Below are 14,235 nucleotides of genomic sequence, written 5' to 3'. Positions count from 1 at the left end.
AAGACACGTTTTACTTGTTTTCACTAATGCAAATCAGCAGAAAATGTTTTAAAAGACTGAAATCATAGCAATGATTATTTTACAATTTTACACACTCTACAACAGTTGTTTCTTGTTTTAATAGTTGAAAAATGGTGACTTTAAATGGTTTATCATTGTCCCAAAGCAGAATTTTATTTCAACCTTTCTTTTGGACATCAAAATCACTATTATTGGTTTATTTCGGCATTGGCGAATATAGGTCAATTTTACTCTTCTGAAAAAGATGCATTTCACCCAAATATGAATGCATTTGAGAATTATTTTTTCGTGATTTGTATAAAGCTGTGTTGTTAAGCTTTCTAGTAAACTAAAACCTTCTAAAATATCTTTGATGTTTTTTCAGTAATTCATAAAGGTAGGAGGGTAACGTTTTTTTGGCGTCTAGTGTATACCTGGAGGGCCAGAAAACATTCTGAAATCATGATCCAGAAAGTAGGCTATTCATTTCTGCAATTTCCGAACACCACTTCAAAGAGAGCGTTCACCTTACTGTATCGAGTTTCTACATGCCCACCAGCAAGGTAGACTTTTACTCAACAATCGATATGAATTGTGCGCTCAAAACCATCTAAAATGAAACTGGCATTACTTTCATTACAAATGTACATAACTCGTCTAATTGTCAGACTATTGAATTGCTGGACTTCGGTATAGATGCCATTTGTGTGACAATTTAGGCAAAATGAAAAGCTAGGGCTACTATTTCAAAAGAAGCGACAAAATCCTTTTCACGTCCATAAGAAATCCCTGCTAAAAGCAGTGTCGATTGTACAATTGTGACTATATCATGAGTATAGTTTTGTTTCAGCAGTATTACAGTAAACAAATCGAGTATGGGCCAGACAATCCAGTGATTGTCACCATGCGATACGATGATAGAGCATGTGTTTATGAATCACTATGAAATAGTGATGATACCAGGTGTTCGCGAAAAGGTGAGCGTATCCTGCCCCACCGGTGGTACCCGCCATAAACATATGTTAATTCTAGTCAACTGTCAACCTGAAATAATTTGGGAACGTATGGTATAAGTCAAAATAGGGAATTGCATCGGACATCATTTTTGTCACAGATGCATCAAATTTGGAAATTTCCACCACATGTCTACCATAAAACGTCTTGAAAGCTTTACTGAGGCCTTGAATGTTGTAACCTTGATCAAACAACTGAGCAATAAAGATAACAAGAGCACGCTCGATGTTACCTCAAAACTTGTGAAATGTAAACACCAAAGGGTGGAGCTGTTGGAATATTGCTCGACATGAAAGAGAAGTTGACCATTGAAAAGTTGAAATCATCCCTCCTCTGAGAGTTCATTGTAAGATTACGACTACATATACGTATACATGTACATCACAAGCGAAACAGGAACCCTCACAGGCACCATGTACAACATGTCATAGGAAAACATGATAAGTCATTGTTAACAACTCCGTTGAAAGTGTTACTTTTTATCCCTATAATATATAAAATCTGGAATATTTCCCATTTGAGTTTTACTCAGATTCATTCTGTGAGTGCACATGTTGAAATTTCGTTTTACTACAACTTTAAAAGATGGTTTCAATCACGTCAACGGGTCATTTGTACGTTTCCCGTTGTTAGTAACGGGACGGGCAGTGTGTTCAAACCATATCAGCGTGTTTCTAAATACTGAAGCAGCAATAACACAGTTCCAATACAAGCCAGTGCATACATCTCCAGATGGGTTAGATCATATATTACATTACATCTGATGCTGAACAATCATTACATTTTAGACTTGAACGTGTTTGACAATTTAACATGAGTCAGTTCATGTGAAATAATATTTCCCATACATATCGAACACAAGTTCAAGTACATTTTCCAGGGAATGTCAACCGGCGCAAAAGCATAACATTATTAGTGTGCCTCTACATGCTAATAATTAAACATAAATATTAAACGGTGTTTAAAGAATGGTTAAGATGAAGGTCCGCACTGAACAACCCCTTTGCCAGTTGCGGAAAACAAATCATATTCATATCTTCATATTTGCATGTTTATGTTCATTGAATTTGACGCCAATGCATATGACACATGTCAACCTCTTCTGTCTGTTCTATATGCAGACTAAATATGAATATTCCAAACACCGCTGATTTTTAACCTTGCCCTCAAAGAGCAAGCCGACGAAAACGGTGCACCTGAAAGAAATGCAAGGTTGTAAATAACACACGAGGAATCCACGTGGGAACAATGATCGTGTACATTAGAGGCAAATCAATTTCACTGTCCTGAAATAAACATTGACTCCTTTAAATCTCCTCTCGGCATTTTAGATTTAGAAGGCTAGATGTGACATGTAGGGCGGCGGTATACCAGACGATAGCTGCCATTTTTCCTTTATCTCTATCAAATATATAGGACGTGTATTGGGTTGCATTTAGGTATTTGAGCCTTAATCAATCCGCAATACATGATGAGCCCAACCTATGTTGGAAGACGCTAATGTCTTCATCTTTAGATACTGGGAGGTCCGTGATGCCAGAAATAGTTTTACTACCGGGCAGGGATTTCTCGGCCTTTCTTTTAATTTTTCTTCGAAAGCCTTCTGTTTGATCATTTGCATATTAGATATAAAATCACGTTAATGTTTCGTTAAAGTTTAGGGTGGTGTAAGTTATGATTTTTACTTTATTGTAAGGCTCAATAAGAAGTGAACGTTAGAGACAGTTATGTTGATTTCCTGCTGGCTTTGAAGTCTATTCTACAATCAATCAGAAACACATTGGACTCAAGGAAATACTGCTTTATATATTTCATATCGTCAACTAATTACGTGTACGTATACGATACCTATTGCTGGCATATGCATATGCATATATGCATATTGATTTAGTTTTAGTGACTCGTAACATTTTGTGAGTGTTTTTTCCAGATACTAAGACCACTCTGATCCACTATATTCATCTTCATAACGACATCGAAATCTTTATTTATTGGATCATTCTGTGAAGAATCATTTTGTGTGTATAAAAAATAAAAGGAAATTCAACGATACCGTTACTCTACGATGGCACTTGATGACAAATTACAGGTTTGTATTGGCCGCTGACGTGAGCCCGTAGAACACCTTATCCCAGGGATGTGATTGTTAGTTTCCTGTAGAAGGTACAGATGTCTCGCGGGTATTTCGCATCACATCGTCAGGCTTCACACTGTGGCCTCTTCGGAAGTTCAGTCAGTGTTGAAGTCCAATATTAAAAAAGGTTCGAGCAGATTCTCATAACCACTGACAACATGTGACTCTAAGTGCGACAATTGTAGGTCAACAATGAAAAAATGAGGACTCATAACCGCCTGCTAACAAGTGCTGACTGTGTTTTGGCAAGACCAGGATCAGTCACAACTGCTGTTCTCTGGGCATTCCTGCACTTCGTTCCGCCATGGCGGCTATAAAACTGGAAATCCTACAATTTCCGGTGGAAGGTTTTTGTGTTGTTATTTTGAGATTAGAATCTACGAGGTAAAAACTCTGTAAAAATGTCGTGTACTTGATTTCAGTTTTTGTATGGATTGTGTCAGACCCAACTAAGTCTGAAAATAGTTTCTCGAGTCGGTGGTAGCGCAAGTTTGATGGTGCTAAAATCAAACACGTCTCTCTGTTTTTTAACGCATTGAACTTGTTTCACGTACACATATTTCAAATAGATTTTTTATATTCTCGCAACTGGAAAGGAAAATAAACAACAGAAGATGTCCCTTCTACGCGAATGATAAAGGACGAAACTAACTTGAATCTTTTCTCATTTATTTTCATGACAGGCTCATGTGCAAACTATGTTTACATTCAAAATTACATGCTCTTCTTTTCAATATCTTGCCATGTTTTAAGAAGTTACACCACCAGGCAAAAGGTATAACAAATTTACATTCATAACTGGTTTACTACTTTTCACCCTAACAAACATTAACTAACATAAGTCATTAATGACTACCGACTATTTCACGCTGAGTGTCGTCCGCGAAGTGAAACAGAATTATTACAAGTACGTACTGGGAAACAGGCATCTGTAGGTCCGTTTAAAAGAGATTTAACACAAACTCATATATTTGGTAAGCGTTATGATAGATTATTCTCTGTAGCATATAATGTCCGGTTGTGTTCCAATAGTAACTTGGAGGTATAGGTATCACGAACGTGACTACCAACAGTGACAGGGTGGGTGTAGCTCTGTGTATCACACGTGACAACCAACAGTGACAGGGAGGGTGTAGCTATGTGTATCACACACGTGACAACCAACAATGACAGGGTGGGTGTAGCTATGTGTATCACACACGTGACAACCAACAGTGACAGGGTGGGTGTAGCTATGTGTATCACACACGTGACAACCAATAGTGACAGGGTGGGTGTAGCTCTGTGTATCACACACGTGACAACCAACAGTGACAGGGAGGGTGTAGCTCTGTGTATCACACACGTGACAACCAACAGTGACAGGGTTGGTGTAGCTATGTGTATCACACACGTGACTACCAACAGTGACAGGGTGGGTGTAGCTCTGTGTATCACACACGTGACTACCAACAGTGACAGGGTGGGTGTACCAACAGTGACAGGGTTGGTGTAGCTCTGTGTATCACACACGTGACAACCAACAGTGACAGGAGGGTGTACTCTGTATCATCACACGTGACTACCAACAGTGACAGGGTGGGTGTAGCTCTGTGTATCACACACGTGACAACCAACAGTGACAGGGTGGGTGTAGCTCTGTGTCATGACACCACACGTGACTACACACACGTGACAGTGACAGGGTGGGTGTAGCTCTGTGTATCACACAGTGACAGTGACAACACGTGACAACCAGTGACAGGGTGGGTGTAGCTCTGTGTATCACACACGTGACAACCAACCAACAGCAGACAGGGTGGGTGTAGCTCTGTGTATCACACACGTGACTACCAACAGTGACAGGGTGTAGGTGTAGTGACAGGGTGGGTGTAGCTCTGTGTATCACACACGTGACAACCAACAGTGACAGGGAGGGTGTAGCTCTGTGTATCACACACGTGACTACCAACAGTGACAGGGGGTGGCTCTGTGTATCACACACGTGATTGACTGTAGCTCTGAGTATCACACACGTGACAACCAACAGTGACAGGGTGGGTGTAGCTCTGTGTATCACACACGTGACTACCAACAGTGACAGGGAGGGTGTAGCTCTGTGTATCACAACGTGACTACCAACAGTGACAGGAAGGGTGTAGCTATGTGTTACTGCCCCTGCCATCATTGATTAATCGTGTTTGTCAGATAATAAAAAAGATAATGAAACTTTTTCTGTTCATGTGGATTGTATAATTATGCAATGTTACATTAATTGTATATATCTGAAAAACATAAATGCATTTGTAATCTACAGAAAATAATATGTACCTCTTCATCATCTACCTAACTTTGCGTGAAAAAAACAAAATTGTGACAAAGTTCTAGTTAAAGATCACTAAAATTCTGTCATGACAAAATCATCATCAGGCGACAATGAAAACAGTTAATTCATTATAGGGTGATTTTCAGTTAAATAAATCAAGTGGGTCAAAATTATCATCAGTATTCACTGTCCCATGTTCACCATCACAGGGAAGGGAAACAACCTCCATTCCAAGTACTACTGGGGCGCCATCTCCCGTGACACGTATGTCTAATGACTGTGAATAAGGCAGTCACGAGATAAACCCTGTAGAATGTTCGGCGAAATCCAACTGTCCAGAAGGCACTAGAGGCTCGCACAGCTTCTGGTGTTGTAACGTGTTGTAGGCGCTTGATTGGGGCACACTTGACATGGCCACACTGTTGACACACATCCACGTGCCTATAGTCATGGCAGAATATAAGGCGTGGTCACATACATGCAATGTTTCTGAATGATACATTGTACACTCCTTCCTCATCCTGTACAAGTTTAAGAATGCTTGTGACTATTTACGAAGGTGTGGAATAAGGAGCATTGCAAAGTAGTAGATAAACATAGATTTGTATTTAGCATCTCCTTCACATGACGCAAAGTTGGGCTATATCGGACATGTTTCATCGACTACCTGTCTAAATCGTTGTCAAAAAAGTGTAATCAACCCACATACGATGTTATGAGTTCTCTCTTTTCATCATTTGCCTCTAGCACCAAAGGGGCACCCTGAATATGTATTCTAATTTAGTACATCCAGGTTGAGTGAAAAATTCAGTCACCTTGTTTGAATCATAACCTTCTTACAAACGAGAACTTTTAATTTATATTACTATTTTCATTTGAATTATATTTATCATATCTTTAAATATACGTTTAATGCGTGAGAAAACATCAAAATATAATGATGAAAAATCCGTCTAACAAACATTATATTGCCTTATGTCGTCATTGTTACTTTCACTGGGTACAGTCGCACCCAGTAGGATGACAGGTAAGACAGCAATGAAGACCACACACCTGGTCCACAGATTCATATCGAGGTATACGTCACTGTACGGTGTTGTCAAGATGGTGTTGACTGTACAAACATGGGTTATGGCAATCTCAGTATGTACACACTATCATCACCTTGTTTTAATCATATATTGTCAATCTACTTTATGTACAAATGACCTGCCGTGTGTGTATTTCTTAGGTTAAACACTTTAAGTAATGTACGACGAAAATGTGACCCTCTCAGGGCACAGGGAAGGTTTGGCGCAAAAACTCAGTGTTTGCTTTGACCAATTAGGTGCTTTAAGTCGTAGGTATCGTGCGTGATTCAAACAGGATATAAATAGCTGGAGAGCAAACGAATTCCGCTATTCTGTGTACTCTCGGATACAATATGAACATCACAGATGACGGGAGGATGTTGTCACATAGCAACCGAGCAGCGCATCTGTGCGCGATGACGTCACAATGAGTTGACGTGTCAGGAGACATATCTGGTACATCCTGTATGAGACTATTCCCGGATCGAGGTATGAAAGGCGAGGTTGCCGGGAGAGGAACGAATGCCCGATCCATTAAAAGGCCAATGATTGTTGTCTCGGTGAAAATGTCACATTCACAAAGAACAATATTCCATCTTTACACTGTTTGGCAGAATCCTAATATTTGGGTCGCTGGGTTAAAAGTAAGTAAAGTATGTCGCCATGCAACAAATGAGAGGAAGCTGAACAGGGTTATATTTTCCACATGTTACATTTCAACATTAAAGGGACACTAACAGGAACGTCATCGTATAATATCTCTATGGACACACTATTTTACTGCAGTCAAAACAGTATTCCGCTATTCTGTTTACTCTCGGATACAATATGAACAGCGAACCTTTCTTCACAAAGGAAATGACATGACGTTCATAATATACAATATACAAATGACGTGTACAGTGTACATTTAATCTATGACATACTGGTATGCAATTTTAACCTTATTCGACGTTCACAATGCACAACATGAAAATTATAAACACACTGTATAATCTATATAGATTTACTGATATACAATCTAAATCTTATTTGGCGTGCATAATGTATAGTACGAAAATGGCGTACACAGTCTACATTCCATGTATGATATACAATGTATATGTACTGGTAAACAATGTAAATCATGTTTCACTTTCCAAAATATATACCACATGTGAATGACTTACACACTGTAAAGTATCTAAAAGACCTACTGGTATACCGTGCAAATCATATTTACATAATACACAATATATATTTAATAGACCGCTTCCGTGATGTAGTGGTTAGAGCGTTCGCCCGGAGAGCGGAAGGTCATGGGTTCGATCCCCGACCGCGCCATACCAAAAGGCGTTAAAAATATGGTACTTGTTGGTCCCTGCCTGGCGCTCGGCATTAATGGGTACATCAAGGACTGGTCGGCTCGGTGTCAGTATAATGTGTCTGAGTGGGGTATTCATGCTTCACTGCGGCATGGTATCTCAGTGAGCTAGCACTATAAAACCAGCTTCAATCTGGGCTAGTACAAGCAGCCGCACATACACAAACACATACACCCGCATGCACGTCGTCATATGAGCGAAATATTCTCAAGCACGTCGTTAAACCCAATTTCACCTCACCTCACCTCACCTCACCTCACCTCACCTATTTAATATATATGACGTACATAGTGCGCAAGATATGCGCTTAATATAGACAATGTAAGTCTTTCAATGTACAATAGACTGATGCCGTGTTAACATTCTTACAGAATATATTATCTTGTCCATGTGGCATGTCTAGAGATCGAACCTTTGCGCCAACAAAACCTTTAATTACGATATATTCAAGACGTGTTTATGATTTATTATCACATACGGCTGAAAAATAACTTTAACGAAAAGACAGCTCGAACGCAGTAACTCTGAGCACAGTCGTTGTTCAGCAAGAGATTAACCACGTTTCCAGTGTAAGTGCCAGGAGTATCGGCGTGTTCTTCTTTACATTGTCGTGCAGTGTTGTTGACGGTTTGGTCAGTGGGCATGGTTATTGCAGGGTCAGCATCCAGGTGAACTTGGCTCATGACTGACGCTTGAAACCTTGCATGGTCAGGGAGTACAGGGTTTGCTTAACCGTAGGCAGCATGCAGTCATTCCTTTTGTGTCACACACATGACAAAATTGTACTGGCGCTTGTTACGTACTGTATTGGGCATTGCATAATAGACATACAGAAGAACATGGTCAGGTACAAGGAACGTATTCTCCGTTATCATATGATCAAGGTGTAACAGACATATTTTACTTCAGGTGTGATCTGGATGTAATAAACATATCCTGCAAGTGTTTAGGATAGAATGGATGCCTACTGCTTTATCACATGAACAGGGTGGAATGGATATCTTCTACATTAACGCATTATCAGTGTTCCATAGACATATTCTACATTATAATTTATCATATGAACATTATATAAAGGACATATTCTACATTATCAAATAGTCAGTGTATAATAACAGGAATCCTACATTATCACATGAACAGGGTGGAATGGATATCTTCTACATTAACACATTATCAGTGTTCCATAGACATATTCTACATTATAATTTATCATATGAACATTATATAAAGGACATATTCTACATTATCAAATAGTCAGTGTATAATAACAGGAATCCTACATTATCATATGAACATTATTTAAAGTACATACATGTATTCTACATTATCAAATAGTCAGTGTATAATATAAGGAATCCTACATTATCATATGAACATTATATAAAGGACATATTCTACATTATCAAATAGTCAGTGTATAATAACAGGAATCCTACATTATCACATGAACAGGGTGGAATGGATATCTTCTACATTAACACATTATCAGTGTTCCATAGACATATTGTGTATAATATAAGGAATCCTACATTATCACATGAACAGGATATATTCTGCATGATCAGGGTATAAATGCATTGACATAGTCTACATGATCACGTGATTGTTTTTATGGACATATTCTACATTATGACAGATATCTTTGTATGAATATAGAAAAGACACATAAAGCCTATATTACAATTCATTTAAGTGAACATTCTTTAGTGTTTATGTAAATGTATATAGAAAATTTCACAGTCTTAAATGTAACAGAATCTCTATTTCAAATAATATATATGGAATAAACTACACTGCACATGCTTACAATATTTACAGATCACAGGCAGAAACTCCGGGCATTCGGACTTCGCTGCTTCAGCTGAGGTGGTCCACAGTCGTGAAATCAACTCCCCACTGAACCCAAAATGTCTCCCTCTATTGACTCATTTGAAAGTTCACTGAAACACATCTTTTCAGAAAATATTACAATCTATAACTTAACTTTCCTGATATTTTTACCCCCGTTCTAGCATAACCTTTGCTTTGCTTTGTAAATATTTGCTTGTATTTTACTCCATGTAGCACTTTGAGCATGGTTTATGTGTGGAATTCAGTGCATTATAAATACACATATTATTATTTTTATTTATTATATGTTCTCAACATTTATGTACACGTATGTCCAGCTACACTTGATACAGCCCTGTATAAACAGACCTACACATAATTATAACAGTACATCATAGTTTCTTCCATGCTATAATTATTTTCAGATTTTTTTCTTCTGGAGAAAACTATCTCAACTATTATTGGATTGGAGCCTCAACAAAAATTAGATGTAGAAAGATCACACTGGCATTCTTCAGAGTGCACCTTTATGTGCACCGGTGCATAAGAACCGCTTTCCCAGCGAGGTTTAAATGTGTTGGTCACGATTTGAAGTCGTACTAATAGTTTAATAGGGTAAGGCTGATTGTTGACTGACACAGAGTGTTCTGTACATGCAAGGCATCTGCCTACCTGTTTACTGTTGGTGAGCTAAACCTCTGTCACACATGTAGACACAAACACAAATACACAGAGGCCGTGGGTGTTTTCCGGGCAGGGACAAGAGCACAACGTCACAGTTGGGATAGTGCGTGAATGACGTCACTGAGATGTGACAAGGGACTACGTTACAAGCCGGTTACTTTAATCATTAACTTCCAAAAGTTTGATGCTGACGTGTACTCTTGCTGCAATGAATGTTTATATTTAAAATGACCCTGCATAAAGACAAGAGAGAGGTGGACAGATTGATGTAGTCAAATAAATGTTGTAACGTAGTATGGTGTGTGTGTGTGTGTGTGTAACTTTATTGTGAATTCCATTTTATTTTGGTGTGTAGAGAGAGAGAGAGAGAGAGAGAGAGAGAGAGAGAGAGCGAGAGAGAGAGAGAGAGAGAGAGAGAGAGAGAGAGAGAGAGAGATATATATATTCTCCCCGATAACTAATCACATTCCACAAAGTAGTCTTGTTTAACGCGGCACTCAGCCCTATGGCGACAGCCAGTAAACACTTGAGACTGGATGCGACAATTCCGTTATTAATATTTTGATCAACTATCCACGCAGTCGGAACGCCATCAACCGTGTCATCGAGTTTGACTATCCTATTAATTTGGTCTGTTCCGCGCGGGGTGAACTGAAGATTATGATTCAATACATGTATTACCTTAATCAGTAAGCTATACACCCATTTTGATTGTGGCTAGAAATGAGTGATATAATTGACGCAGGCATCATAATCTCTTTAATAACAAGATATACACGTCGTGAAACAGATATACATGTATGTTTGTATGTGTGTCTGTGCCTGTGTCCGTGACCGTGTCTGTGTCTGTGTCTGTGTCTGCGAGTATCACACGAGTATCATACAAATTTATACAAATGATTACCATGCGGTATATGAAATGCTTGTATCTGGGACAACGCTATTTACTTCTTGGATGTGATCACGTTTATTATGTGTGTTTTCCACGAATGACTCGAGTCCTGCTATGACTCTGATAATTCCATTTAAACCACGGTAAGACGAGTTCGTGTAATCAAGATTCACACAGGTGAAGCGAGCAAAGAGAATGTGTTTGAAATAAATATCAGGGAATGTTTAGTGTTACGTCGGGTCTCAAAATGTTTCTCTAAGGATTTCCACCTGGAATGGAGATGAGAAATCGGCAGATATTTCTGTTGCGGAGATGTCCAATTTAGATTTTAAAAAGGATTTTTCTTTTATACCTTGGATTACCCGATATCATGTTTCGTTACACGAGTAGCATTTATTGCATTGCAAAGGATATGACAATTTCTAGATAATCGAGTGCAACTCTCACTCAGTGAGAAATCATTGCAAGGTCTTCTCATAAAATATGAAAAAACATTCAGAATACCCTGGACGCAAACAGACCTAGCACAGGCTCCAAATATTGAACTAGATGATCTCGAACTTCCACAAAGTATGCCAGTAGGGCTTTCCAGAAGAAGTCCGTTCGCCACGACTGGTGTAAATACACATACCTCGCCTGTCCACCCTCCACCCCAACACGGGCATGTGATGCGCTCGCCACGTTCGCCTGTGTTTGTTGTTGAGGGAGGAGAAAGGAACAGCGCGTGTCCGACCCGCCGTCAGTGAGGAGGGGAGGCTCCGGTGTGGGAGGTTTGCCCTGGGTGGCAACTTCCGGACATCTGAGATAAATCCAGCAACAAATGTTAATTTCATGTTTGATCTTACTTCAATATTTCACCCTCTTCAGGTTTAAGCTTAGATATACGGAACGGTATTTCCTTACATAAAAAACAACAACAATTTTATACCGTGAGACATGGTTATCATGAGCTCCATGAGACTGTTGACAATTATTTCGTTGAGCATGTTTCCTGCAGTTTATGATCTACTTGTCACCTGATGTTGATTCCCCACTGTACACATTTACCAAACATTAACATTCTGGAAGACCCAAACCTCTTTGTGTGCAAAGTATACTATGTATGTTAGCAGTATGTTAATCTTCATATCAGATACCAAGCTGCTCGTCTTCCCATCAGTACTGTTGGACAATGATTCATAAACATGTGGTCAGGCTGTAGTCGAACTGTGGGCTCGTAGTAGTCGTCGTACAGATGTCTTACTGACTCGTGAAGATGTCTATAACCTGTCAAAATTGTTCATTTGCTACACTGTCACGCTGTGAAAAGTATATTTATTTTTCACTTTTACCAGAGTGTGAGATTTTTCAAGGTCAAATTATGTGGTGTTGTCGGATTATCGCTCCAATTCAAATGCGTTTAAGGCGCGACAACGAGACATGGTCCCTTCTATGTAAGATTCCATAGTTTTTCGAGCGGGATTGGTTGTCAAAGAACATAGAGTCAAGGTTTAGGAAAGGGACATTCGCAAGTACTTGGGCAAGGACTTAAGATGAAGATTTATCATTAGTATAACACATGTTGTACTGTGTATACGTAAACTCAACTCTATATCTATCCTGACACGTACTATCCCACTTCGAGCTATTTACTACGAAACGTTTTGTGGTATGATGTGATAGTCGCCGATAGGACAAGGGAAACAACTCGTGTTCACCCTCATCCCACGAACTGAAGCGTTCTGTTCGATGTCCATTATGTCACCCATGACAAGTCACCAATGGGGAACGTCGAACCGTCGTGGGGAGCGAACCCTTTACCTAGTAACCTAATCCACTGTCCATTAAACATACTGCTAGGGATTCTTCCACGCATCTGTTGTGTACCTACTCCAAACATGATCATATGTCCTGCAGATTTTATTCTCTAAACCTTGCAGATCTTATAATCTTTATGTGCCTGGTATATTTACAATTTCAGACGTCACGTCGGACTCCACAGCTATCCACAGCTATCCAACACTTGAATCTCGTGAAGGAATAGTCCCTCAAAACGAGAGAGCTCTCATGGGCCTCCAGTATCACAACTTCTTTGAGTGGCATTTACAAGCTGGTATAATGAGGTGGAACAATTTTATTGTAATAGATGCTTTTATTGTAATAGATGCTACGTTTCGGTGTAGATGAAACACCGTTATCAAGCAAATGATACAAAGGTTGGTATGCTTCCCACCCCATGAACACGAGAATCAAGGAACATCAGGCATCGGTGAAGTAAAGACTCCAAATTAGCCATTTCTGACATACCATCAAGCCCATCCAAATTATCCCTTCTTTTGGAACGACATCAACATTCTTGAAGCCAACTGGTCAGATTACAGGAAAACTCTTAGGGCCAATCAACATCAAAGGACTCAACCCGACAATCAACGGATGTCAAGGTTATTACATCCCTACGGCATACCATAATCTAATCAAGGCCAATCAAGAATAACCCTTCCCTACCCTGTGTCCATCTGACTTCATAGTCATCATCTATTGTCACAACAACAATCATGTCATCACACTGTACATCAACCTCTTCAATTGCATAAACTCAAATATCCTTCATGTACACTAAACTCCAAGGAAACATTACCCTCCTACCTTTATCAATTACTTAAAAACTATCAAAGATATGTTAGAAGGCATTAGTTTACAAGAAAGCTTAACAACACAGCTTTATGCAAATCACGGAAAAAATGTCTCAGATGTATTCATATTTAGGTGAAATGCATCTTTTTCAGAAGAGTTACATTGTCCTATTTTCGACCATGCCGAAATATACCAATAACAGTTATTTAGATGTCCAAAAGACAGCTAGAAATAAAATTCTGCTTTGAGGCAAAGATAAACCAACTAAAGTGAGCATTTTCAACTAGTAGTATTAAAACAAGAAACAACTGTTGTAGAGTGTGTAA

Source organism: Haliotis rubra, unplaced genomic scaffold (genome assembly GCF_003918875.1).
Source record: "Haliotis rubra isolate DU_JTF1 unplaced genomic scaffold, ASM391887v1 Scf54, whole genome shotgun sequence".
NCBI classification, from domain to species: Eukaryota; Metazoa; Mollusca; class Gastropoda; order Lepetellida; family Haliotidae; genus Haliotis; species Haliotis rubra.
The sequence above is the reverse complement of the archived record's forward strand: the minus strand, read 5'-3'. Positions refer to the sequence as shown.